The sequence below is a fragment of the Rhinopithecus bieti genome, unplaced genomic scaffold (assembly GCF_001698545.2).
Source record: "Rhinopithecus bieti isolate Rb0 unplaced genomic scaffold, ASM169854v2 scaffold_7681, whole genome shotgun sequence".
Classification (NCBI taxonomy): Eukaryota; Metazoa; Chordata; class Mammalia; order Primates; family Cercopithecidae; genus Rhinopithecus; species Rhinopithecus bieti.
In genome coordinates, this window is record NW_016806571.1 from 6,237,913 (window position 1) to 6,262,268 (window position 24,356).

Genomic DNA, 24,356 nt, shown 5'->3' on the forward strand with positions numbered 1-24,356 from the left:
TCATTGGGGGGGACTAAATTAAATGTAACTGGTGTCCTTACAAGAAGTGATTAGAACCAAACAGACGCAGGGAGAGACCATGGGCAGACACAGCAAGATGGCGGCCATCTCCAAGCCAAGAGAGAGAACTCAAAAGAAATCACCCCTGCTGGCACCTCTGTCTTCCAGCCTCCAGAATTGTGAAAGTATAAATTTCTGTTGTTGAAGTCACCTGGTATACGGTATTCTCTTCTGACAGCCTCAGCAAACTCATTTGGAGCCCCTTAAAAAAATCATCCCTGTCCCCAGTTCCTGCACACGGTAGGCACCAAAGCCACATTTGTTAACTGGCTGAAGGAAGTGCCATGAATGCTGGGCTCTCCAATAGGCGGAGAAGATTCAAATTTTGATTTTTGCAACCAGCCTCCTTCCTCTTGTTGAAACTTCCTGTTTCTGAGGAATAGAGATTTTACAGATCCCAGAGGGCATCCAGTAAACCCAGCAGTTATTACCAAATAATTCTGGTTTTGATGATCTCAGTGGGTATGAATCAGAAGCAAGCAAACTTGCATTTCTTTTGAAATATACCCAAGGTTAAACGTTAGAGGAAGAAGCAAAAATATATTGGAAAATGTATTGCTAGCAAGAAACTATTTGTGTTGTTGATGCCCAAGTCCTGATGAGATGGGCTTTCCTTCCTTCTGCATGGAGCAGAACCTGGTGAGGGCCTGAGTGACCAACGCTGTTGCTGCTTGGGGCAAAGCAACCTCTTCACGTCCAAGTGCCCATTCTCACGGTTCTCACCTGGATCTCTTATTTGAAAAAGAGAATTCCAGGGTTGAGGGTGCCTCCTGGAGCCCTCATCATCCAGGTGACTGCTGTGGCCTGGAGGAGGTCCTGGCCCTTGTAGAAGGCCGCCCTGGTGGGATAGGAAGGTTTGGGATAGGAAGAGAGTATGGGGTCCACACAACTAGAAGCCTGCAATGGGATCACACAGGGCATGGGTGAGAGGGTTGAGGCTGGGATGGTGTCAGGTCACCATGAAGCCGGGCTGTTTTTAGGGGCATCGCCTGTAACAGGCAGCATTTGGGCAGGAGCTGTAAAACACTTTGGAAAGTGGAGTTCGAGCAGGAGGTCCTAGGGAGGCCTTGAGGTGCAAGGGAGGGCTTGGAAGTAAGGCGGAAGAGCCGAGACAGCCTGGCTTCTGATTCTGGCTCTGCCACCTGCTGGCCGAGAGGCCTGGCGAGCTCTGTCCTCTAGAGAACCTCAATCTCTCCATCGTCAGGGGACATCAGGCCACCTTCGAGGATCGATGGGGTTCTGGGGGAAAGGAGTGGCACGGGATGATGTGTGACAAAACCTCCAACCCAGGCAGGACCCTGGTAAGGGCTGGAGCCAGGCCTGGGTCTGTCACGGTGGGACTTGGCCATCGCACGCTTAGGGGATCCTCTCCTAAGAAGGGGGAATGTGGCCAGGAGCCCCAGGGTTGGTGCCTTCAGGATCCTCAGGACCTGAAAGGCAGCAGCTCAGATTCTTTAGGAAGTGGCTGCCCCTCCCTCTTCAAACCCATTTCTCTCCCTTCACCACCTAAGGAACTTCTTGCACTTCCCCAAACCTCCCCGAGCCCCCACCTCCATGCCTTCCTGCACGATGCTTTTCCCGCGGCCTGAAACTCCCTTCCCCTCCCATGTCTGGCTTCTGCCTACTCCTCCCACACGATTATCTCAGATATCTCTCCCCACCCCGCGTCTTCTCCCAGGGAGTCTTTCCTGACCACTCCCTCTGCATGGAGCCTGGCTGTCTGTCTGTCTGTCTGTCTGTCCATCCATCTGTCAGCTATGCCCCTGGCCTCCTGCCATGCACCCCTCTCCCCGTGCCCCCTCACACCCTGCAGTGGAACTCTATTTCCCCTCTAGACCGTGAGCTCCAGGGCCCTGGCCCTGATCTTCCCTCTCAGGGGCCTAGTCCAGGGTCTAAAACATAATAACAGCTCAATAAATGAGTGTCAACAATTACTGGCTTACTCAATGAATGACTTCTGAATACAGGGCCCACTTCTACAGATGAGTCACACGTCTGAGCCACAGTGCCCTGCCCCCACCCACTGACCCCAGTGAAACCCTCCCCATGATGACATCATCATTACCTTGAATTCTCAGAATCACCAGTGCCTCCTATCTTCTCCTTTTACTCTATCTGCTTTTCACCCTCCTCCTCCTCCTTCTTTCCCCTTCTCTGGGGGCAGCATATCTAAATAAGGTAGTGTTCCTTCCGGGCTGTGAATTATCAGGATTTTCATCTAGTGACTCGGGAAACTGTGAGACAGAATCAGGAAGTCGGTCCCCAAGTGCTGGACAAGGAGATGCGATGTCCGTTGGCCCCTGGTGCTCTCGAGTTAACTGAGTAGGAGACTGGGAGGACCTAGGTAGGGAAGGAGAGGGCCTGAGCCAAGGAGAATGGGTATGGGGTGTGGGAGACTGGTGGGACTGGGCCCCTTTCAGACTGCACAGGCCAAGGCATCCCTGGTCTGGCATGAAGGGAGAGGCCACTGCCCTGTCCCATACACTTGGCTGCCTAAGGTCCTCTGTGGGGGGCAACCATTGTCCCCCCATCCAACTCAGATGATCAGGAAGGAGCCCACCCGGGGAACATCACTGCCTCTTGTCTCATCTTCTCTCCTGTGACTCCTCCTGTCTTTTCCCCTAAATGTCATGGAGGTGTTTCTGGCACAAGCAGTGAGGTGCTGGCCATCCGGAGCATGTCCCGGGGTCACTGCCATTTTCATGTCATGCCCTTTTCCTTGAAGAAATAAATGAGGACCCTGCTTCTGGAAACCTGATGTTTGTGACATCATGAAGGCAACAGATGGGATATTTGAGATTCTTGAAAAAGGACCACAAATATCTCAATAAAAGGCAACTTCTGAGGCCAGAGGAAACATAAGGAATAAAAGGACTGCTGCTTCCTGTATCAGGTGGGAAAAGCATGACATGAGTTAACCCCAAAAAGGTGTTTTGTAAATAAGTAAAAATAAATAAACCTAAGAAGGGCGGGTAAGTCAAAGGTTGTTTCTTGACAGGTTTGTCGAGGGATACAGGGGTCCCGTGGTGGCATGTCCATCCCTACTTCTCACACTGCCTTGCAATTGTCTCCTTGTCTCTGGAGCCCTAGGGGGCAGGGCCATGTATGTTCTCTCTCTCTCAATCCCCAAGGCCTATCCTGGGACCTGACACAGTGACAGTATAATTTATCATCCAAACCGGGACACTTCAAGGTGAAAGGAGGCTATTGATGATTACATCTGGACAACAGTTGTAATATGGGACTGTCTTGACAAATGGTGTCTGTTGAATAAGTGAATGAATGAATGAATGAATGGTTCTTTAACAGGCTGAGGCTGCTGCCACCGAGGCATTCATGGCTTCCTACATCCGTTGGTGCCACCGTCTAATAGAAAATTCACCCATGTGTACCATGTATACCATGCTGGGATTGAAAGTCCATCTCCATTCTTATCTTGCAGACTGGGACTCCACTGCAGAGAGAAAGTGGGCTGAGCCGGAAGGGCTCTGCAGGTGCTGCTCAGAGCATCTTCCTGCATGAGAACTGCTGGCTTGGACACCAGGAATTCGGCTCTGTGCTTTCTGTTCCTTGTAGCATTTAATCCTCACACCAGCCTTGTGAAGTCGATGTTCTTATTAACTTTTACAGGTGAATCAACCCAGTCTTACAGAAGTGAAGTATTGTGCCTAAGGCGCTAATATCAGAGCTACAATCTATACCCGAGTCTGTGGGACACCAAAGTAGGTGCCTCTAAGATGTCACCACCTTGCCTTTTGTGTGGCCTTCTCTCAAGGAGAGGACTTAGAGGCTTGGGGCGTCCAGTTTCTGGAGGCAGGCAGGGCCTCCTGTGGCCTGATCCATTGGCTGGAGAGGAGTCAGCAGAGGCTGGGGTCATGGCATTGTCGCAGTAGGAATGGAAAGTTTGCCTCCTGGACGTGCCCCCAACCCCACATCTGATTACAGGCAGAGTCTTGGACGGGGCAGTGGCACATTCAGAACCTCTGGCCAGGCTAGGACCGTGAGAAGTGAACTTTTCATAGGTTACAAGGCCTATGGCCACGGGAGCAGGTGGGGCACGGGCCCTGGTCAGCCTGCTTCACAGGCCCAGATGCTGCCACCTGAGCCTTGTAACTGAGACCTCGTGACTCCTGAGGGTGGGTTAAGGAGGAGAAGGCGTCCAGAACTGGAACTCCTAACCAAGGCCTCTGTCAGTCCTTCCACCTCCTGCTTCCAGCCCTCCCCACCCCTACCCCCTGGAGGGCCGTGGAGTTTCCTTGATGCACGGGCCTGCTGTTTTTCCAGAACTTGGTTCATTTGCAGTCCCAGTCCATCGAGAGAGCAGCCTGGGAGTCTGAGGGCTCCAGCCCAGGAGAGAGGCTTGCCGGGGCCTGGTGGGGCTAAAGTGGTGGAGAGGGGAGAGGCCAGGCCCAGAACCTCTTTTTCCCTCTTGTGTTCACAGGCCAATCAGGCTCCTTCTGCTGGGCGGCTGGGGGAGGTGAGAGGATATGGGCTACCTATGGCTGGGTCTGGGCAAGGGCTCAGTGAGGGAGCAGGGTTAGGCACTCTCCCCAGCTCCTCCCCACCTACCTCCCACCTACACTCTCTGCAGATAGCCCTTGCCCCAAGGCTGCAGCCCAGCTGACAACCCTGAGCCTGGGCCAAGCTGACATCCCTGAGCCTGGGCCTTCAAGCACAGCTCCCTGGCGCCCTCTAGTGTCTGCCCCTCTCAGGTACAGGGTGCCTTAATGCACAGCTCCCTGAGCCTGGCCCAGGGCCAATCTCTGAACCTAGAATTGACCTTCCAAATCGGGCCATTTCTAAGCATGAGGGGGACTCTGTTGACAATGATGCTGGACAGCAGACACAAAAAGAGCCTGGTCCAGCTGTCTTTTCATCCCACTCAGGTCAGAAGTGCCCCCTCCCCACTCCACTGTGGCCCCCAGAACCATCTCTGGGAACCACTCCATTTGTAAATGAGATAATGCATGTGACATGCTTGGCAAGGGGCTGGGAGAGCAGAGAACCAGTGACTATGTGGTCAATAAACAGCTATTAGCTCCACTAGGTAGAAGCGATGGTCTGTTTGGTCCTGCGCTGGGGGCTCATTTCCATGCGGAAGGACAGAGCAGCTCCGTCAGTGCTGCTGAGGCAGGAATGAGGACTCCACGTTCAGAGTCTGGCACGGAGCAGGAGGGTAGTTGGGTGGCTCAGTGTGTTGGCTGCAAGAGCAAATGCAAAACGTCAGCCTGAGATTAATCAAGACATCCCTCTGCTTACCATTTCGGGTCTTGCTGGGGAGTTTGGAAGGAAAACTGCCTTTCCAGCAAGAAGATGTTTTGACATGATGCCTTTTCCCCAGCATGTGATGAGTCTCCTTCTCCCCACCCATCCCCTTTGCCACAGCTTTAGGGATGACCTCTGCTCTGCTGGGCGCCCTTGATGACTAACACGGCAAGTGTATGGACCGTCACCTGTCCTGGCCTCAACCCCCTTCATCCTCCATTTCCTTGTGACTGCTCTAGTGGCTTCTGGGTGGAAGGCCCCAGACAGGTTTGCTAAACTACTGACTCCCCAGGGCTCCCTGACAGGGCCTGATGCAGGGTGGCCAGAGGTTGTGACCCCTAGACCTGGTGGGGCTCAGCACAGGGACCTGAGCCCCACCCTCAGGGAGCTGGCGGCTACACAGGAAACAGTCACCTGTACAGATAAGTCTAGTGGAAAACCCCCGTGGCTAGAACCAGGGTGGAGGGCTGGGGGCAGGCTCTGGAGTGTAGAAGAGGGAAGGTGCCTTCGGACCAGACAGCAGAGAGAAGAGCCTCCAGGATGGGTGCGAAGGATTGCTTCCTTCGCAGAGGCCGGCCAGGGCTCAGCTCAGGGGCTCCCAGGGGAAGGAGCCTGGGGTGGCCAGGGCACCGTGTATGCGTGTGTGTGTGCACGCGTGTATGTGCATGCGTATAGATATGATTCAGGGAGACATAAGGGACTTTGGCAAAGTCAGGGGGATGTGGGGGCTAAGCAAACACCACGTTGAAGACTTCTCTTTGGCATGGGGTAACAAGCCAGGTCTGGTGCCTTGTTCAGGAAAGGGAGAAAACCCTGAGTTGGTTTTTGTGTTCTTCAAACCAGTTTGCCCACATCCTTGGCATCATCAGTGCCCTGTGAAGGGCCTGCTTGGAGCCGTGCATGTCTGGGCCTGAGGGTGGCGGTGCCTACGTGAGGCCCTGCGGTCTCTCCAGCAGCTCCCCCAGAGGGGCACTTGGCCACTGTTGGAGCTGACAGGGGCCTCGCCCAGCTCGCCCGCCTTTCCTGCTCCTCACCCAGCCCCTGCTGCCGAGAGCTCTGGCAGCCTCCGTGTGCGCAGCAGGCCTGGGCTCAGTCACCGGCAGCTCTTCTGCCTGCTCCACGGTGGCTCTCCTCAGGGCCTTGGCTGTCATGTGAGGCTTCCAGCTGCTGCTCACACGCAGAGCTTTGCACGACCAGCAACACACAGACAGACAGGAGCATTGGGTCTAGGGCGGGAAAATCGTGGGTTCAAGATCAGGCTCTGCCATTTACCAGCTATGTGGCCTCAGGCAGGTTGAACTCTTTGAGCCTCAGTTATCTCATCTGTAAATTGGGGATAATAACACTTAATGGTACTTATCTCATGGGGTTGTCATGAGGATCAAATGAGATGATGTGTGTGCAAACACGTTACATAGGGCTCCACTAATGGAAGGCATTATTATTGCTGTTTTCATACCACGCGACACTTACCCAAGAACGGATGCTCATGTTCTGAGTGCTAATGACGTGCCTGGCATTCCTCCTGTGCTCATTTCATAACTATTCGTTGAGCCTCCTTGGTGCCAGGCACTGTTCTAGACTCTTGGGCCATAAAAATCAATAAAACACAAGATCCCTGCCTCCTTAGGGCTGACCTTCTAGGGGAGAGGCTTTCACATACCCCAATCTACTTAGCACACATTCCAACCTCTCTCTGGCATCTGCAAACTCAACTCCGCAAGGTTAAGCAACATCCTAAGCTGCTAGGAACTCTCTTCATAAGTACTCTCCACTCATCCAGATTGCTTGGTGATACGGACAGAAGACAGGGAAATACTGTGTAGAAGAGGGTGGTTCCCTGGCAAAGGCCCCACCCTCAAGCCTGAAGATGGGGACAGGCCCTAAATGAGGACAGGCATTCCTGTTTTCGAGCAGAAAAAGTTGCCTTTTGGCCTGCCGCGTCCCCTATCCTGCAGCCATATAAATTCTGAACCCCAGGCTTCTGAAACAGACGAGCAAGCTAGCAGACCAGCAGACGGACGGTGGGGACGTTGGAACGATGTAATAGAGAAAGAGAGAGGAGGAGGAACATCTGACCGCAGAGAGGAGTTTGACTGGGGACGGTGGGAGAGGAGTCCGACTCCTGGGCGCCTGACTCCAGGGGAAGATCACCTTCCCACTCCATACCCCTCTTCTGGCTCCTCATCCATCCCACTGAAAGCTACCTCCACCATTCAATAAAACCTCGCATTCATCCTTCAAGCCTATGTGTGACCCATGTTTTCCGGGACGCTGGACAAGAGCTTTTGATACAGAACGCTGTCACACTGGCCCTCTGCCCTTGCAAAAAGGCAGAGAGTCCATTGAGCTGGTTAACACACACTGTCTGCGGACAGCAAAGCTGAAAGAGCTTTGTAGCACTGAGGTTGCAGGCACCCACCCCTAGACACCACAGTAGGGCCGGAGACCAAAGGCCTTGCCCTGGCCTCTGCACCTGCCCGTCTGCATGCTCCCCTTCCCGAGAGGGGTTTGAGCAGCAGAGGTGACCCAACAGGCAAGCGGCACATCCTGTGAGGGGGATCAGGGACCTCTCCTGTTTCACTGTAGAAGTCCTTTCATGGGAAAACAAAGTCACTTTGAGACAACACTCAGAGCATCGTTGTGAAAAGGGAGCACGATCATTAAGACTAGTTGCCCATTTTACAGATGAGGACATTGGGGCCCAGAAAAGTTTAACCACCTTGCCCTAGGTTATGCTGCTGTCAGTAACAAAATAACTTATTCAGTCAACAAATATTTGCTGAGCTCCTATTTTGTGCCACCCACTGCTTTGGGCACTAGGGCACGGTCAGTGCATTAGTGGAGCTTGCATTCTCTAAAGGGGTGACTTAAAAGAAATATGTAAACAGGTGAGCTCATTTCAGACATGATGAGTACTAGGCAGAAAATCATACAAGATAATGGGAGGGAGAGCGACTTAGGGATGGGGTAGTCGGGGAAGGCCTCCTGTGGAGGTGACACTGAGGCCAAGGAACCAAGCAGAGGACACTTCCGGTGGAAGTTATCCTAAATGGTGACCCAGATAAGAGACTCAAAGGATTCCTTACAGCTCACTTAAAAGACAAAGGAGAAAATGGGGCTGTGAGTCCTCCCAGGGAGAGCAGGGCTTTCTGAGCTGTGGCCTGAGGAGCCAGGCGGCCCTCCTTGTAAAACAGAGCTCAGGGCATCTGGGGATCCTTTTGTTTTGTTTTCATAGCAAATTTGTTTCAGGTTCATAGCAAATTTGAGCACAAAGTATAGAGAGTCCCCATATATCCCTGCCCCCACATATGTAGTACATTCATTAAATCGAGAACCCACATGGATGCATCATCACCCAAAGTCTATATTTACATTGGGGTTCACTCTTGGTGTTGTATGTCCCATGCGTTCTAACCAAATTATGATGACTTTATCCACTGTCATAGCATCTTAGAGTAGTTTCACGGCCCTAAAAATCCTCTGTGCTCCACTTGTTCATCCCTCCCTCCCCCCATCCCCTGGCGCCCACTGGTCTTTTTGCTGTCTCCATAGTCTTGCCTTTCCCAGAGTGTCATATAGTTGGAATTATACAGTATGTACCCTTTTCACACCGGCTTTTCCACTTAGTAATATACATTTAAGTTTTCTCCATGGCTTTTCATGGCTTGGCAGCACATTTGTTTTTAGCTTTTAATGAAATTTGCATTTTCTGGATATAGGGGCTTGATATGGTTTGACTCTGTGTCCCCACCCAAATCTCATCTTGAAGGATACTCATGTAATTCCTGCCTGTTGTGGGAGGGATCCGGTGGGAGATCACTGAATCACGGGCGCGCTTTCTCTCATACTTTTCTCATGGTAGTGAGTAAGTCTCATGAGATCTGATGTTTTGTTTTTTTTTTTATTTTAATAAGGAGTTTCTGCTTTCGCTTCTGCCTCATTTTTCTCCTGCTGCCGCCATGTAAGTAGTACCTTTCGCCTTCGGCCATGATTGTGAGGCCTCCCCAGCCACGCGGCACTGTGAGTCCAATCAGCCTCTTTCTTCTGTAAATTGCCCGGTCTCGGGTATGTCTTTATCAGCAGCGTGAAAACGGACTAATACAGGCTGCTTTCTTGTTTTGTTTGTTTGATATTTCGCTTTTTCCTAGCTTTCCTGCAGTGGTTTCAGCCTGCAAGCCCTTTCATCTCCCAGAGATGGGGTGGGGCACGGCCATGCTGTTGCTGGGGTGCTGTGCTCTCCAGGCTGGGAAAGGCAAGGCCATTCTGGGCCCTGAGGCTTTGCCACCTCCGGTGCCCAACAGGCGGCCACACCACCCTGTTCTGCTTTAAACAGGTCATGACTGCGAAGGGGCATAGGGTTATTGGGGCATTGTGAGCAGTACCAAGATGGAAATGGGGGCAGCTCCCCCCAGGCCTCTTCTCCCTGGCGCTCCCTTGGGCCAGGTGGGCAGCTCACTTGCATTTCTTGGTTTTGTAAGGGGTAAGACCTGGGGCATTTTGCCATTTGCTCTCCTAGCCCTCACTCAGTATTGTCTCCTGAAAGACTGGAAAGTTCCAGGAAATCTGGTCCTCATCATAGAATCTGATCTCAGGTAGGTGGCTCCCGGCGCAAAGGTTCCATTTGCCTGGAGAGAGCATCGTGAGGTGAGGAGAAAGGATGCTGGTATGTTTTGCCCTGTGGGTTGGCAGCCTAAAGGGAAAAGCATTTCTGGTGAAGGAGCCTGCTGCCTTTTGTCATAGGGATTGAACCCTAGCAACAGAGGGATGGGTAAACAAAATGTGTTCTAGCCATACAATGGCGATGATTCAACCTGAAGAAGTAAGGAAATTCTGACACCTGCTATAGCATGGATGAGCCTTGAGGACATCTGTTAAGTAAAATAAGCCAGTCACAAAATGGCGAATTCTACTGATATGAGTAGTCAAATTCATAGAGACAGGAAGTAGAATGGTGATTGCCAGGAGCCTGAGGGAGGGAGAAGTGGGGAATCAGTGTCCAACAGGGGCAGGTTTCAGTTTGGGATGATAAAACGAGTTCTGCCTTTGCAGCAACTTGGATAGAGGCAGAGATCATTGTCCTAAGCAAACTGAGGCAGGAACAGAAAACCAAATACCACGTGTTCTCACTTATAAGTGGTAGCTAAATAATGAGAACACATGGACACAGAGAGGGGAACAACCCACACTGGGACCTCTCAGAGGGTGGAGGGTGGGAGGAGGGAGAGGATCAGGAAAAATAACGAATGGGTACTAGGCTTAATACTTGGTTGATAACATAATCTGTACAATCCCCCATGACATATGTTGATCTAAGTAACAAACCTGCACATGTACCTGTAATTAAAATAAAAGTTAAAAAAAAAAAGAGTTCTGGAAATGGATGATGGTGTTGGTTGCACAACATTGTGCTGTAGTTAACACCACTGAACTGTACACTTAAAAATGGTTAAAATGGTAAATTTTATGTTATGATTATGTCAGTTTAAAGAAAGAAATGGAGGCAAAATTAATATAAAGAGTTTATTTGGGCCAAGGTTAAGGACTACAGCTCAGGACCCATCTCCAAGTTGCCTTGGGAGTGCTCTGTTTGGCCTCTGTTACAAGCAGGTTATTTTGGGTTTTTTGTTTTTTTTGTTTTTTGAGACAGCATCTCACTCTGTTGCCCAGGCTGGAGTACAGTGGCATGATTTCAGTTCACTGCAACCCCTGCCTCCTGGGTTCAAGTGATTCTCCTGCCTCAGCCTCCTGAGTAGCTGGGACTACAGGTGTGTGCCACCACACCCAGCTAATTTTTGTGTTTTTAGTAGAGATGGGGTTTCATTGTGTTGACCAGGCTGGTCTTGAACTCCTGACTTCAGGTGATCCACCCGCCTTGGCTTTCTAAAGTGCTGGGATTACAGGGGTGAGCCACTGCACCTGACCACAAGCAGGTTTTTAAAAGTTAAAGGGGGCGGGTGCTCAGGAGGCTGAAGCAGCTTGAGCCCAGGAGTTTGAGTCTAGCCTGGGTGACATAGCAATACCTTGTCTCTTAAAAATCTTTTTTAATTACTTAAAAATTTTAGTTAAAAAGGCAAAAGAGGGTAATGAGTGGGCTGATACAAAGTTGTCAGAAATTCTCATTGGTTTAAAGGAAATAACATTGATTAGTAATTGGCTATACATTGTTGAACTACAGGGTAAGAGTTATGGCGTCCAGAGTGTGTGACATTTTGTAGCTACTTGGTGTCAGTTAGTCTTAAAGCCCACATAGCAAGGGGCTGTAAGACGTAATTATTTAGCCCAAGATGGTGGAGAGGATGAGATGTGGCATGCTGTCACTTTTCTGATTTTTTTGACTATTACAAAAGTTTATTTAACAAAAAGTCTAATATGAAAATGTTCATGACCTGATTTTTACATCATAGTTAAACGGGCCCTTTGGAGAGGGGATGTGAACGTCTTGTTGAACAAGCCACTATTTATACTTGTTCCAAGGCTTCTAACATGATGTTACCACCATTCCAATATTGTTCTGTTGCTCGCTAGTTGCCATCTCCACACATTCATCTATCACAAGATTCATAAAGGGATAAATCCTCGCAGTATTCCTTGGACATGTCTGCCACTGTTTAATTTCAGTGATAGCTTCTTGTCCATAGTGTTTTTCAGCTCGTGAGGGTGAACTTTGCTACCTGTTCAGCAGTCTCACAGATGCCTTGAAATGGAATGTGATGTTACTTTTCAAAGCCTCTCTGGGCCTGATAACTGAAGAGCTCGCAGATAAAAAGCTCTCTTCTTTCTCATATATTTTACTACAATAAAAAACATTTTAGGCCAGGGCAGGGTGGCTCATGCCTGTAATCCTAGCACTTTAGGAGGCTAAGGCGGGTGGATCGCCTGAGGTCAGGAGTTCGAGACCAGCCTGGCCAACATGGTGAAACCCCGTCTCTACTAAAAATACAAAAATTAGTTAGGCGTGGTGGCACATGCCTGTAATTTCAGCTACTTGGGAGGCTGAGGCAGGAGAATTGTTGAACCTGGCGGGTGGAGGTTGCAGTGAGCAGAGATTGCTCCACTGCACTCCAGCCTGGGTGAAAGAGTGAGACTTCATCTCAAAAAAATAAAATAAAATAAAATAAAAAAATAAAAGAAATTAGCCAGGTGTGGTGGAGTACGCCTGTGGTCCCAGCTACTTGGGGGTTGAGGCATGAGGATTACTTGAACCTGGGAGCCTATATCTTATGCCTTGTCTTATGCCTTGTAAACTAAGATCATGCCACTGTACTACAGCCTGGGTCACAAATTGAGACCCTGCCTCAAAAAAAAACAAAAAAACAAAAAAAAATTAAAAAGACTGAACCAGGATCATGAAGCGCAGCAAGCCTATGCCGTCATTTTACCACTGCTCACATGACTCTCTCTACAACCGTCTGACTCCTTCACAGATGGAGATCTCGCTACCTGGAGAGCTTTGAATCTCAAGTGGGAAGACCTGTGTTGGCACCTGGGCGCTGAAGTGTAGCTGCCTCACACGTCGAATTGGGGAAGCAGCACTTGCCCTGTCCTGTCTCCCAGACCCGCCGTGAGGATCAATGAGGTAATATGCAGGAAAGTACTTTTAAACCCTGAAGTGTTCTGAACAGATAAGGGACTATTAGCATTGTTATAATTGCCCACCTAGGTCATTGGCTCCATTAGCGGATCGTTCTGATTGTTGGGAAGTTCTGGCAGCGTTGTGAAGTAGCAAAGGTTGTTCTTACTATTTCCTCACCTCTTACTGTGTATATCTTGGTATGTCTCTCTTCTTTTAGCAATTGCATGCTCCATCCCAACCCTTGTTATCTGGAGCAGTGCCTATATCTTATCCTCCTGCTTAGATCTTATTGCCTTGGGAACTAAAATGCTACCTCCTCCAGAAAGCTTTCCCAGATACTCCCTCCCTCTCCCCTCACCTGAGTCAGATGAAGTCTTGGGACCTGTGTGATGCAGTGAATATGTAATGAGATCATAAAAACATAGGTTTGAATTGTGCTGCCATTGTTTACTGTTCACGTGACCTTAGTAAAACACAACCTTCTTGGGCCTCAACATCTCTCTGTAAAGTGATGGCAGTAAACTACCTAACAGAATGGTAATGAAGATTAAATAATGTGACATAATCAACAGGGCTAGAATGTGGAGGATGCTTAGTACATAATGGTTTCTTTCCTTTGAACTCTCATAGCCCGTTATCTGAACTTTCAATCTTACATTATAGATAACAGTATCATTCATTCATTCATTCATTCAACAATTGTTTAATTGAAGGCAGTAAGTGTTAAGAAGAAAAACAGAGCAAGATAGGAAATGTGGGCTCTATTGCTATTTTATTTTGAGTGGCTAGGAAACATTTCGTTGCTGAGGCATCATTTGAGCAGAGAACTGAGGGAGTGAGAGCCCTGTAGTTACCAGAGAAGATATCAGGACAAATGTAAAGTCCCTGAGGTAGGTACATGGTGTCTTTGAGGAACAGCCAGGAAGCCAGGGTGGCCAGATCACAGCAAGAGAGGGAGGAAGTGTATAAAGAGGGGAAGATCAGAGAAGTATCTGGGTCCACATCACCCGGGGCCTTTGTAGACTGTGGTAAGGACTCGCTTCCTTTCCTTGATGAGGTACAAGGCCAATGGAGAGTGTTGAGCAAAGAGTGAAAAACTGGCACAGGTATTAAAAGGTTTCCTTGACTGCTGTGTGGAAAATCACCTATACAGTACCAGCAGTAGAAATAGGAGATCAGGGTTGAGTGTGGCAGCTCACAACTGTAATCCCAGCACTTTGGGAGGGCGAGTCAGGAGGACTGCTTGAGACCAGGAGTTTGAGACCAGCCTGGACAACATACGGAGACCCCCCCACCTCTACAAAATAAAATAAAATAAAATAAATAGGAGGTCAATGAGTAGGCTATTGCAGCAATCCAGGTGTATTCAAAACTCTTCTAGAAATAAGAAAAAACAAAAACAAAAAAACCAGTGGGTTGGACCAAGAAGACAGAGAGGCAGAAACAATGTTCAGATTCTGAATACATTTTAATTTGAGGATAGAAACAAGAATCCTTGCTGGGGTGTGAGAGAAAGAATGAATTGCCATGGTTTTTGCCTGGGGAACCATTAAGCCAGTGTTCCCATCACGAAGACAGGCAAATCTGTGGGAGAAAGCAGGTTTAGGTGGGGCAGAGTGGGAATCAGGATTTTTGTATTGACCTAGCTTTTTACGGTTTCCCACACTCTTCCTTTGTTTCTAATGATCCACATTTCTCTTCTGTATTGTTTTCTTTCAGCCTGAGAACTTTCTTTAGCATTTCTTGTAGTGAAGATGCTAATGATGAATTCTTTTAGTTTTCTTTTTTTGGGGTGGGAGGGGGGGAATATCTTTGTTTTACCTTCATTTTGAAGGATATTTCATAACTCGAGAATTTGGAGTTGAAAACTGGCTTCTGCCCTCCATGGTTTCTGATGAGAAGTCATCAGTGATTTGATTTTTTTCCACCCCGTGTGTCGCATATCTTTTCCTTGGGCTGTTTCAAGATTTCCTCTTCATCTTTGATTTTTAGCAGTTGGACTATGATGTGCCTAAGGGAGATTTTCTTTGTATTTATCCTACTTGAGCTATACTGGGTTTCTTGAGTCTGTAAATGCATGTCTTTCACCAAATAAGGGGAAATTTTAGCCATTGTTTCTTCAAATCTTTTTTGTTCTTTTATCCTGTAGTCTTTCTTTTTTCCTTCCAGGGTTTCATTTCACATGTTAAACATTTTGACATTGTTTTTACAGAGCTTTGAGGCTCTGTGTTTTTGTTGCTAATTGTTTTCAATCTTTGTTCTCTTTGTTGTGATTGGATACTTTTTGTACTGATCTAATTTCAAGGTCATTGACTCCTTTATTATCTGAACACTGTTGTGAAGCTAAACTGGTGAATCTTTTATTTCAGACATTATCTTTACCAGTTCTAGAATTTCTATTTAGTTTTCCTCTAAATCAAGTTTATTTCTCTGCTGAGGTTTCCTATCTTTTTATTTGTTGTGCATGTATCATCCTCACCTTGCAAAGCATAGTTATAATAGCTACTTGAGAATTTTGATTTTGCTAATTCCAATATCTAGGTCATCTCAGAGTCAGTCTCTGTTGATTGTCTTGTCTCTTAAAAATGGATCACGTTTTCCATGTTCTTCATATATGAAATATTTGGATATTCTGAACATTATGATGGTTAAGTTGTGGAGACTCTGGATTCTGTTATTTCCCCTAAGTGCTGATTTTTTTTTTTTTTTTTTTTTTTGCAACAGTGTCTGACTTTGTCACTCAGGCTGGAGTGTGGTGGCACAATCATAGCTCACTGCAGTCTCAAACTTCTGGGCTCAAGCGATCTTCCCACTTCAAGCCTCCCAAGTAGCCAGGACTACAGGCACATGCCACCATGCCTGGCTAATTTTTTTTTTAATTTTTATTTTTTGTAGAGAGGTGTCTGGCTATGTTGCCTAGTCTGGTCTCACACTCCTGGCTTCAAGTGCTCCTCTGGCCCCAGCCTCCCAAAGCACTGGGATTAAGGGACTGAGCCACTACGTCTGGCCAAATGCTGATTTTTAAAATTTGTTTTGTTTTAAGCAAGCTATTAACTTGGTTGGATCAAGCTGTAAGCCATCTCTTGAGCACCAGTTTAAATCTCAGTTTAGTCTGTACATTCTTATCTGGACTGTTTGAGCCTGCCTCATGCATGCATGGACTAGGAATTGGCCAGAGATTTGGACAGTTTATACACAGAATTTGTGGTTCTTCTCTGCGTCTCTCTATTTATGGATTCTCCCTCTGACTTTCCAATGGCTGTGGTTGCCTCCAACTTTATCCTTTGATTCTTTAGGCCAGAAGGACTGCAGATTTTCTATCATTATTTTATCTGCCCTGTGTGACTCTACCATGGCCTGCCTTTTGGATAAAAGCCATAAAAACCGTGAAACTCATCCCAGATGCATTTTCATTTTCCAATTCCTCTCCACTGCCTGCTTTTGTTCACACTCCAGGGCCTTCAGGTCATTGTTTTTCCTATTTTGTTTAGACTTTATGGTAGTTATCTGCAGGGGTTTATACAGTAAGAGCTCACTATGCTACCCTGGAAATAGAACTGCCGGAGGTTTTGTTTTGGACACATTAAGTTTCAGATGGTCACAAGATATACAAGTGAGGATGTGCACTAGCCAGTTGCATATATGTACCCAGAGCTCTGGAGAGAAATCATTTAACATTTGACAGGGCATAGAAGGTATGAAAAGTCACGCGTGTGGGTAAAATCACCTAGGGTGTGAGCGTAGATGCATAGGAGAAACAGGTCCAGAACCCAGGTCAGTGCACTCCAGTGTTTACACATCAGCATGACAAGGAAGAATTAAGAATGCAGATGAGAAAGAGTGGGCAGTGTCAAAAGAGGAAAACCGCAAGAGTGTTGTCTTGAAGTCAAAATGAAGAAAGTATTTCAAAAAAAGACGGAGTGACCAACTGTATCAAATGCTGCTAATGGCGTAAGATAAAGATGAGAAGTTCACTACTGGGTTTAGCAACATGAAGGTCCTTGGTGAACTGATAGCTGTTTTGTTCCAGTGGAAGACTCAGAACTCACTGAAATGAAGAATTGAGTCCATGAGTATGGAGAAAGCTTTCCAGAAATTTTAACAGCCAAGAGAACAGAAAATAGGATTGAAGCTCTAGGGGCTATGAGGCCAAGAGAAGTTTTCTTTTGATTTTTGACATTGGGAAAAATTACATCATGTTGGTATGCCAGAGGTTGTAATTGAGAAGGAATCATTGATGTGTCAGGAAAGTGAAAGTTGGGCCAGGTGTGGAGGCTCACACCTGTGATCCCAGCATTTTGGGAGGCCAAGGTGGGAGGATCACTTGAGCTCAGGAGTTCAAGACCAGCCTGGGCAACATAGAGAGACCACCCCCCCCACCTCTAATTTAAAGGAAAAAAAAGAAAGTGAGAGTACAGAATTCTGTGCTCCAGTGGAGAGCCAGCCTTAGATAGAATGGTAGGCAGCTCATTCATAGCAACTGTCAAAAGCCACACCATCGTTTTTTGTCAGTTCCTTCAGTCTGCAGATGATACTAAAGAAACCTATTCAACAAGTTAAGCAATTCAGGAATATGGAGAGAGGGAATACAGACTATGCCACTAATTCATTGCCATACCCCGGGCAATCTTATGGGAGAGACACTAAGGGGTTGAGATGGAGGGATGGAGGGAACAGGTCTGGCCATGGGATGGACTCCAAAGATGTGATGCATGCAGAATCTCCTCCACACTCCTGGAGGAGTGTGGCCAATATGCAAATGTCAGGATGGTGGTGGTCACGGTGGGGAGGTATGTCTGCGAATGGTGGGACACACAGACCTCATTTGAGAAGATGGATAGCAGCTTCCCAAGGAAAGTCTGGAATCTGCCTGTGCACTCTGCTGTGGCCTCCTCGACTCAGGAATGAAGCCCATCAGAGCCTGGTCCCAGGCCTGGTTGTCACCTTGCTCCCGTCAGGATTGCATTTGGTTGCCATCTTGCTCCACTCCTGGCCAGATACAATTAATCTGAGACAGGATTTGGCTCACAGAGCAGGGTTGCCCCCACTCTGTCTCTGACCTAGTGACTTTCGAACTCTTTTTCACCAATTTTACATCATAATTGGGTGCACACACATAAATGATATATAGACTTACATAGTATTGAAACAAAACTTCAATGAAACAATTGGTCATTTAATCACTTGTGATGCACTCTGGTATTTTCCATTTTTTTAATGCTAGTTACAACCAACGAAACTGATTTCATAACTCATTAATGGGCTCTAACTTGTAGTTGGGAAAATACCACTGTAACCACATAGATGACTTTGCTCTGGTCTGTCTCGTTCTTTCAGGGTGATGAGCAGCATAAAGATTCCAAGAAGCCTCAAACCGAGTTGATTATCTCGGTGTATCTGTCTATTCCCATAGATTAGCAAACACAAACTTTAGAACACATTTATGTAAATGTACCATTGGTTTCCCTTGACCTGACCTCAAACCTGACTTACTTTTCTGCACACTGAGGGCTAAAGTGCTGAGCTCACCACTTCATTCCTTTGTTCTCTCCTTATCTCATCCACTGCACCTCACATTCCATCGTTCTCCACTCAGTCCCTCTGGGAGCCCTTGAAGTTAAACGGTTTGAATCATAGAATATCACAGGTGAAAGAGACCTTAAGAAGTGTTTTGGCCGGGCGCGGTGGCTCAAGCCTGTAATCCCAGCACTTTGGGAGGCTGAGACGGGCGGATCACGAGGTCAGGAGATCGAGACCATCCTGGCTAACACGGTGAAACCCCGTCTCTACTAAAAAATAAAAAAAATACAAAAACTAGCCGTGCGAGGTGGCAGGCACCTGTAGTCCCAGCTCCTCGGGAGGCTGAGGCAGGAGAATGGCGTAAACCCGGGAGGCGGAGTTTGCAGTGAGCTGAGATCCGGCCACTGCACTCTAGTCCGGGCGACAGAGCGAGACTCCGCCTCAAAAAAAAAAGAAAAGAAGTGTTTGATACAGTCATCCCTTTGGTGTATTTCAGTCATCTCCAGTCTCTGCTTGCATTTCTCCAGAGACAGAGGGCTCACTACTTAGCAACATAGTTTCTTTCTTCCCCTTCCTTCCTTCCTTCCTTCCTTCCTTCCTTCCTTCCTTCCTTCCTTCCTTCCTTCCTTCTTTCTTTCTTTCTTTCTTCATTCTTTCTTTCTCTTTCTTCTTTTTCTTTCTTTTTTCTTTTTTCTTCTTTCTTTCTCTCTCTCCTTCCTTCCTTCCTTTTCTTTTTTTACCAATTTCCCTAGGAGCTGGAATCTTTGAACAATAATGATTTGGCAAAATCCATATTCCTGTGGCTTTCATTTATTAGGTTTTGTATCAAAATTCAAAATTAGTAAGTCATATGTGCTTGGAACATTGCCAGGTATGGTAAGCACTAGATAAGTACTTGCTGCTAGCATTATTATGACTATATTAGTGCTATTAACAGTAGTAACTAATCTAATCCTTTTCTCACATGATTGCCCTTCATATGTTTAATGGGAGGAATCATGTTGCCTGCGTCTTCTCTTTGCCACACCAAACATGCCCCTGTCTGCCAGTCCTTCCTCAAGTAGTGTGGTTTCCTATGCCTTCACATCCAGCTCTCTGTTCTGACATGGGTGAGTTTCTAACTGGTTGTTGTTTCTCTGAAAATGTTGGCCTTCACAATTGGACACCAGGCTTCCCATACAGGTGACCAGGGCAGATAACAGAGACTCTCTCCTCCCATGACCAAGCTCAGCGGCTAATAATACTCCCCAAGGTTATTAGTGGCCCACATCAGAGCAGAGAGAGACATGCAAGGACAAATGATGGAGAAGTGGGAGGGCTAGCATCCCTCCCTGCAGAGTGCACTCCCTGCAGGTGTGTTCACAAACTGGGATTCTTGTGAATTGTCAAGCCGGAAGGAATCAGGCCTAAATAGCCAATGGCTGCTCCAGGGAGTCTCAGACTCAAATAGCTGCAGGGGCCTGGCAAGGTGATAATCTGGAAAGGGATCCTCAACCTCTCTGTAAGGAAGACAAGAGGGAGCGGTAGGAACTGTGATGAGCTTGGGCAAGTACATGCCCCATCTCAATGAAGGAGCATTCACCCTGCTCAAGAGAGTTACTGCCAACACAGAAGTGTGCGTTCCTTCCAATGTTTCTAGTCCATCCACATTTTCTTTTTTTTCTTTTTAATATAGATGAGGTCTCACTATGTTGCCCAGGCTGGTCTTGAACTCCTGAGCTCAAGTGATCTTCCCACCTCAGGCTCCCAAACTGCACCTGACCCACATTGTTTTTTACTTTTTTGATTTATTTATTTATTTTTAGAGACAGGGTTTAACTCTGTTACCCAGACTGGAGTACAGTGGCACGATCAAGGCTCACTGCAGCCTCAACCTCCTGGGCTCAGATGATCTTCCTACTTCAGCCTCCCAAGTAACTGTGACTACCGGCACGTGACACCATGCTGGGGTAATTCTTTTCTTTTTATTTTCTCCTCTCCTCTCCTTTCCTCTCCTCTCCTCTCCTCTCCTCTCCTCTCCTCCCCTCTTCTCTTCTTCCTTCCCTCCCTCCCCTCCCTCCCTTCGCCCTCCCGGTCCTTCCCCCCGTCTGCCCCCCCATTCTCTCTTTCTCTCTTTCTTTCTGGCGGATCAGGGCCTTGCTTTGTTGCCCAGGCTGATCTTGAACTCCTAGACTCCAGCAATCCTCCTGTCTCTGCCCACCAGAATGCTGGGGTGACAGGCGTGACCCCCAGCACCCAGCCTCATATTTTCAAAATACTCCAGAAAGCTGCATTTTAAAATATGAAATCATCCTATTAAAAAATGTCAACTAATTCAAAATCTTTTGAAAATTTTTCATGAGCTGACAGCCCAGGCTCACTGAAGACACTGTGACACTCACATCTCCCTTCAGAGCCCAGTTCTGCACCCGCATTGCTGGGAGGCTGAGTCTGGGCAGAACCTGGTAACTTACCCACCCAGCTTTACCCAAGTCTCTCCAGACAGTTCTGAAGTCACTGCTGTAGCCAGGGCCAAATTCAGGAAAACAAGCACATTATCTGAAGAGCCAGAGGAAGCTGACCTGAGTCTCGCACTAGTGGGTTTTGTTTGTTTGTTTGTTTGTTTTTGGCAAGTGGAGGAAGCAAATGAACCTGGAATACTGTGTCAAGGAAGACTTTGGATGGAATCCAGTCCCCTACCCTGGCCAGGGCACTTACCCACTTGCTTCAGTCTTTCCTTAGCCTCTAGCTTCCTAAGTAACTTCCAACTTTCCTTTCCAATGACTGTTTGCTTATCTATTTGCAAAGTAGTGAACATAAAAATCTTTTTGTGTACTTTCAGATATAAAACATGCAATGACAGGGTAAAAATGTAGTTGCTTATCACAAAGTTTTAAAAGTATCATGGGATCCACAGAATTATAGACTTTTGGTGCAAGAATGGGCCTTTCAACCAACTAGCTGGCCAAATGAGGTAAATGAATGCAGGGAGTAATTCGCCTAAAGTCTTGATGCTGGGCCAGGTGTGGTGGCTCACACCTATAATCCTAGCACTTTGGGAGGCCAAGGCAGGTGGATCTCTTGAGCCCAGGAGTTCGAGACCAGCCTAGGCAACATGGCGAAACCCTGCCTCTACAAAAAAAAAAATGAACCAAGTGTGGTAGTGGTCCCAGCTGCACAGGAAGCTGAAGCAAGATGATAGATCACTTGAGCCCAGGAGGTCAAGGCTGTAGTGAGCCATGATCGTGCCACTGCACACTCCAGTCTGGGTGACAGAGCAAGACCCTGTCTCCAAAAAAAAAAAAAAAAAAAGAAAAGAAAAAAAGAAAGAAAAGATACAGATACAGAAAGGTGAGGCATATGAGGGGCAAACTTCCCAGCAAGTCAGGACCAAAGCTGAGGTGACATCAGGCTCCTGCCCTCAGCCCCTGAGCTCTTTCTTCTACAGTAGGGCTGGGAAAGAAACATGTGAACCTGGGGTGGGAGCAGTGGGCACTTGGAAGGTGTGGGGTCGTAGGGGACCCAGAGGGTCTTGTGCACACTGAGAGGAGAGTGTGAATACACTTCCATGTGCCATGTGCCATGGCACATGTTCTCTGGAGAAGGCACAAGAGATTCACCAAGTCCCACAGGGATGTAGGGAGCTGTGTAATAATGTGAAACCCTCCTTGGAAAGTAAGCCATTCATCAATTCACTCAGCCATTTTGCTAATCTATGAAGTGCTGACTTTGGGCCATACCCTGCACCTCTCCTTTGGGAGAGGCAAAGGAGCAGAAGCCAGGCTGGCTGCCTTTTTGTAGCTTTCAGCCCTGGGTAGGGGGAAGAATCAGGCCCACACCTAATTAGGAACCAAAGCAGGACCAATCAAGTGGCAGGTGAAGAGCTCAGGCAGCAAGGGCTTGGGGGTTCAGACACCAGGGTGGTTAGAAAGAGCTTCATGGAGGCGAAGGACAAGGAGAGGATAGAGTCAGATGGTGGAGGCCTGGGGCCTGGCCAACAGGCAGAACAGACTCTCAGAGGTAATTTGGGATGTCAGGAGAAGGAGCCTTCATCTTACTCCTTCCTTGCACCAATGGGAGAAGTTTAAATTCTAGGTCTTCTTAAATTTTTTAAATTTTAAACTTTTTTTGAGACAAGGTCTTTCTCTGTCACCCAGGCTGGAGTGCAGTGGTAGGATCACGGCTCACTGCGGCCTCTACCTCCCAGGCTCAAGGGATCCTTCCACTTCACCTCCTAAGTACATGGGACCACAGGCACACAGTCCGACTTTTTTTTTTTTGTAGAGATGGGGTCTTGCCATATTGCCCAGGCTGGTCTTGTACTCCTGGTCTCAAGCAATTCTCTTGCCTCAGCCTCCCAAAATATTGGGATTCTAAGCATGAGCCACCTCTCCTGACCTGTAGGTCTTAATCTACATTCTAATTCATGACTTTATTCATTCCAACACATTTTTATTGAGCAGTTACTCAGTGTTGTGCTGGTATGTGCTGGCAACTAGGGCTATAGGAAGGCAAAGCTCTCAAGGACTCCTGTATCTATGCAAAGACAGACCCACGATCCACAAAAGGCTGAGGGTCAGGGCTATTCTGGGGGCACAGGGTGCCAGTGGGTGTGGCCAGAGGAGGGACACCTAGGAGGTTAGGGGAAATGGCAGGGTGGTCTTCCAGGGACACAGTTGGAAGTAAGAGTTATCCAGGCAGGGCAGGAGGGAGGGAAGGGGGTGTTCTCTGCTGAGAAAATACTGTATGCAAAGGCTCGGAAATGATGAGTGCTGGTTGCATTTGGTCTAACTGGAGTGTGAGGCATGGGGGCATGGTTGGGTAGAGGGCAGGAAAGGGGGTGGGAGGTGAGCTCTAGAAATGCCCTTTCCATTTGTCTGGGGGCTCTGGGAGGCTGCTGGACTGCTGATTAACTCTTTCCCCAGTAAGCCTTCAAGTGAGGCCCAATCCCCTTGGACAAGAGCTGCCCTTGTCTCTGTGTGTGGATGACACCTCTGATTTGCCTAGTCATTTAGTTCTTCTCTTCGGAAGAAGGCTGGATAAGGAGAGCCTCTGCTCACCACCCTGAGTAGGTTCTCTTTGCTTTGAGTTGTGTGGACTTCTGTGAGTAGACACCTACTGTCCTGGGGGAAGGACAGGCATGATGGGACAGACAGTTTGGGCCCCATTCTCACATGTTCTTTTGCAGGTGGAGCTGGAAGGCTGCTGGGAAGGAGGTGTCAGCTGTGCAGTAGCACTGAGCAGCCTCAGGAGTCTGCCTCCTGCTTTGCTGGGGACCATGATTTCTCACATCTCTAAGAGATGAAGGCAGATCCTCTGAGGTCAGCTGGTGGGATAGAACTCTGGGGCCTTAGGAAGGAAACTCTCTGAGCCTGGGAGATGCTGATCCAGTGCCCCTGGCCTAGCCAATCAGGGCCACTCTGAGTGTGCTGGAAAGAGAGGCTTCTCTTCTCTCCCCATCCTTGGAGGGATTTTGGCTGGATTCTGGCCGGCGGGCATTGCCTTAGTCATAGTGATGGCAGGGGACTGGGACAGCCCTGGCTGTGTGATTTCCACAGCCACCCCCACAGGGCCTCAATTCTTCAGTTTTCTATCCCAAGGGGACTAGCTGGAAGACTGCTGACCCCTTAAACTGAGTAAGTCCCTGGGGGAAGCTGGATTTATGGAAGAGCAAATTCCTGAAAAGAGAGAGCATGGGCTAAAGCCATGTATTTATTTACTTATTTATTCATTCAACATTTTGTTTTCTCTTGTTTTCAAAAAACACTTCATCTCTTTGAAAAAATAGAAATAATACAGAAATCAACAAAGCCAGAGAAATGTTCTCCCTTGCTGGGAGGGTGAGCTACACACCCTGCCCACAAATAGAATGGGAAATGTGATTTCCTGAAAAATGGAACTAAAGCAGGAAAATCAAAGAAGAAGAAGAAGGAGGAGGAGGAGGAAGGGGAAGGGG

General features: G+C 47.8%; 1 pseudogene; it reads right to left on the reverse strand.

Moving 5' to 3' along the window:
• Nucleotides 1–11,786: 11,786 nt before the first annotated feature.
• LOC108532781 (small nuclear ribonucleoprotein G pseudogene) lies at nucleotides 11,787–11,991 on the reverse strand (annotated as a pseudogene).
• Nucleotides 11,992–24,356: the final 12,365 nt, after the last annotated feature.